Here is a 4,608-nt window from a genome sequence, read left to right as displayed (position 1 = left end):
GAAAACAATCAAAGCAATTATAAAACTAGTAAGCTTTTTAAGTCTCAGGGGGAGAGGAGGCAGAGGGGGCAGGACAGCAAGAGTTGAGTTTGAGGAAGAAATGGGTAGTGAGGCTAGAGGTAGGAAACGAGGAAAGCGAGATATGAAAAAGAAATTGCAGGAGGCAGAAGAGGCTTATCATCAAAATATTCACCCAAACATTCGAAGAATTATTGAACATTTGGAAGAGGAAGCAATGCAGGAACATTCAGGGTCAGAAATGGAGGATTGGGAGGCATATTTGCCTGATCCAGGACATACCAGAGGAAGGCTGACATTATACAAACAATCTTTGCATGTCTATTGGGGCATGAAAAGATTGTTAGCTAAAGCACTTGAACAGGTAACCCTGGAAATGGTAGAATTGGCTCAGGGTATACCTGTCATGAAGAAGGAGCTGAAAAATCTTCAAGTTACCTTAATGATGCAAGATAGGAAGATGGATGAGATCCTGAAGTTTCTTCAAGCTAGTGGTATGGGTGTTAAGACGGAGAATGAAGCCAATCTGGAGACACGGACTTAGCAACAAATGGAGCAGTTGAAAAGAGGTTTTTTGCTTTCAGTTTACTTTAGATATACTAGTTATGCATGACTCAAATCATACTTAGTTTCACTGTAGGAAGGGTAGATGGATATATAGTATGGGAAGAAAGACTGATGGGTCTCTATTTTTGGATAACTGGATATATAGCATGGGTAGAAAGACTGATGGTATTTTATTTTTGGATGGCTGTTAAGAATCTCAGGTGGTCAAGAAACCCGGTTTCCCTTCGGGGCGGGTTGAGACCGGCCCATATGTTTATGTGTATGTTTCCTATTTTACAGTAATAGAAATGCAGAATCTCGCCTTTGCTTACAAAAAAAAAACCTCACCCCACTCAAATAAGCTTTTCCCTCCACTTAAAGCAATAATGGAATATATAAAGAAAACAATTAAAGCAATTATAAAGCTAGTAAGCTTTTCCCTCAACTTAAAGCAACAATAAAATATACAAAGAAAACAATTAAAAAACTGGTAAACCCACGTCATTCATCCCATAAAACTTATAGGTAAAGATGACAAAATATGATAATACACAATGCATATTAAAAAAATTCGATTAAAAATAAATAAATCAAGAAACATTAAAAAAAATTCGATTAAAAATAAATAAATCAAGAAACATTAAATCTATTACTTTATCACTTCCCAAAATCTATTATCTTATGATAACCTGACCCCTTTTCCCTCATCATAAAGCAATAATGGAATATATATATAAAATAATTATAAAAATTATAAAACTGGTAAACCCACATAATTCATCCCATCAAATTTCAATTAAGTAAAAATCAGAAAATATTAAATCCATTATGCTTTTATAAATTATAACCCTACTACATAAACAATAAAGGAGACTAACAACAGACTGGATTACCTGTGCCTAGTATGTAAAGGTCGTTGTAATATATCTCTTCAGATTCATCTTGAGCTTTTCCACAACCTCCAAATATAAATAGACGGCAGCACTGTGCCCCTCACGAGCTGCTGGTCCTTAAGCACTTACGTTAGGTTGCACCCATGTATTTGTAGCTGCAAATTCAACATATTTCTCAAAATCTTAGCTAAAATAGTACAAAGTAACTGAGGAAATAAGACCAAAACTAACAACAAGATTTGTGACTGATAGGAAGAAGTTAGAAAAAGAGGAACTTTCTTAAACAAAAAAGGTACCCTTGATCTACACCAAAATGATGTTTCTAACATAGTGAATATATCTGTTAACTCAATGAAGATTCAAAAGAAAACTAGCATCTGAAAAAACGCAAGGTTAACTGAATATGAAACTGATGCGACGTATCAGAATGAGGGGAATTAAGTGCTGTTTAACAAAGAATTGTATTATTAAACTTTCACATCAATTTGGCCTGTTCCAGACTAAAACAATAGTCATCAATTGATATAATGAGAGATCATGGAGTTCTTCATCCCAATCCCTACCAATATGGAGAAGTGGATCGCTGGAGCAAACTGAAAGCTCCAGCTTTAACTGTTACATGTAAACATTCGTATCATATAATGATACTATTGTGGTGAACCTTGATGCAATTGTTAGTGTCATCATTATATGTCTGAAAATATAACAATTAATGTTAAGGATAGTGTTAGATGGTTGAACCACCATAATGACTCTGCAGCACTGTAAAAGATGTTATATGCCTACGATGCAATTGAGAAATGATACATCAGCTGGTATATATGCAGCACATCTCAAGCTTGCCATGTTGCAGATTTATCGCAGCATTAATATACCAGTCTATTCTCTCCACTCTTGTGTTTATCACGGATGGACTTGCCCCTTCAACTGGAAAAAGATGTTTGGTGTATGAAATGTCCTAAAATGAGCAGTGGTTGTGTCCTGAATTCTAATACTTTATATGTCTTTGAAAGAAATTAAATTGGATATTCGTAAAGTTGGAACTCTAAAAAAGCAAAAGCTTGTTTCAAAGAACATAGCAAAACACAGCCAGAAGAGGGCATATCCCTGTGAAGGCGATAGACAAACAGGGCACAACATCAGCAAAGGAGATGTCGAGCAATTCAACAAAAAGTGTCATTCTGGAACCCCCGCAATGGATTTGATCAACCACTGTGGCGAGCAACAACCGACACATGTTGATGTTTCAGAGAAGCAACTTGCGACAATGCACGGCACGATCTGACACAGCTAACAAGAGTGACAGCAATTAGGGAAATATGTTTAAGAAAGTTGACAGTGAAGCACATATGAGAGACCAGAAGAATATAAGTGCAGGAACCCATGTTCACGAGAAAAGCAGGTAACAACATTGTTGAGGACATAACTTCTGTGACAAAATAACAGCATTGAGGGCAGCAGTTAAAAATTCAGTTACATTCTCATGAATGTGGCTCCTTGAAAATAGAGAATGTAATGATCACACTCAGAAGTAGAAACCCATTAGAAATGTATGTAGATCTCGCAGCATATGGCTTCTAATAATGATGACAACCCTTAGAAGGGAGAGAGAAAACAATTTCAAGGTTGATCAGAAAGAATAAGGGGCGTGTGATCACAGGGAGAAAGATCGACAAAACTTTTAACTTTTTAGAATATTTAGCCAAAATATTTCATTATTTGTAATCAAATTCGAACAGAGACCAGCCCAGAATCAACAGAGAACAATGTCCCAGTGTGAACCTCAATGAGAAAGAGGTCGAAAAGCCATGCACTAATGTTCCAAAAACGGTACAACAATGTAACGTTCAAGTCAACAACGTCAAAAAGATGTATGCCCATACTTAACCCATTTATTTCAATTTAAGACTATCCTGAGCAAAAGATGGAGCCAAATGATGTGATCCCCCTTTCCTGCAGCATCTATCAAAGAACTTTGGCGATGTGATGATCAAGACCAAGACCTACCATTGTCACCAAGATCTAATAGCTGATTGATTGTACTTAACATATGCACATAATTTGTCTGAGTGGGTTTCGAAGTTAATAGTGTCCAGCATATGCAAATTCCATAGAGGGTTCTTCCCATCTGTGCCACCAAATAGAAACAAGTTTGTTCCCACAGTGGTACAGCTGTGGCTCTCCCTGGGAGAGGGTGGGGGTTCCTTTCACCACAGGCTTACTCCATGTCTACTTGCCTAAACCAACAAATAAAACCCAAAAGCCCAAAAACATCAGCATCGGTTTCAGCCCACCTCAGAAGTGATCACAAAAACATCAGCATCGGTTTCAGCCCAGCTCCGAAGTGATCAAAACTCTGCACATTGACCAGCCTTCATCAGATGGGTATAAGTTCAAACATTCAAAAGCATAACATGTCACTGGAAAACAAGAATGGCTACATGGCCTTACCCGAATCCAAGACATGAACATCGTTTGTCTAGCAATTGTCCCGGCCATATCTTTCCATTAATCTTCGAGCCAAGCAAAATCACAGCAACCTGCTGTATGTACTGTATTTAAGGACAAAAAAAATAACCCAAAGCCTTCTCCAGCTGCAGCTCCTCTGCACTCCTGAAAACACACTATTACAACCGAACAAACCACACTCAAATCAGTAAATAGGTGTAAAAACAAAAATATGGACGAAGGGTTTCAAATCCCACTTGGATCAAACAGAATCTGTACACACTTGGTTTTGAAGTGAGTATTGGCTATTGGTTAAAAGTCCGAACGAATGAATAACGGAAGGGCTGTTTGAATTATTATTTATTATTATCTAATTTTAAGTCACGATAAACTCAGATATTAATTTAATTGGTATATACCATTTATTTTTATTCAGTGATTTGATGGCTAAATAGAGGAAGGCATGCATATTTTTCTGGTTTTGAATCTGTGATGTCTTAAAAAACACGTGTTATTAATTATTAGGGGAGTTAAGTTGTATTTAACTATTAGATCACTTAAACTGTATTGTATAAGTAAAGAGGAAAACTTTTCAATTATGTCTGTGCCAAAGAGATTGATGGACTCCTCCAACAAAGAAACTCCTCTGCTCTTATCTTTTGACAAAAATGTATAGCATTTATTAGAAATAAAAAAATATCTC

The 4,608-nt window shown here is 36.6% G+C and overlaps 1 long non-coding RNA gene across 1 annotated transcript; it reads right to left on the bottom strand.

The window, feature by feature from the left end:
- Nucleotides 1-1,542: 1,542 nt before the first annotated feature.
- LOC149202461 (uncharacterized) lies at nucleotides 1,543-4,198 on the bottom strand. Its single transcript, XR_016253524.1, has 3 exons — nucleotides 3,909-4,198; nucleotides 3,752-3,813; nucleotides 1,543-1,612 (listed from the first exon to the last, which is right to left on the bottom strand). It is a non-coding gene; the product is annotated as an uncharacterized LOC149202461 (long non-coding RNA).
- Nucleotides 4,199-4,608: the final 410 nt, after the last annotated feature.

This window comes from Pinus tabuliformis, chromosome 2_1 (genome assembly GCF_031772625.1).
Source record: "Pinus tabuliformis cultivar Carrire ecotype Pingquan chromosome 2_1, CPIR1, whole genome shotgun sequence".
NCBI lineage: Eukaryota > Viridiplantae > Streptophyta > Pinopsida > Pinales > Pinaceae > Pinus > Pinus tabuliformis.
This window is presented reverse-complemented; position numbering and strand designations above follow the sequence as displayed.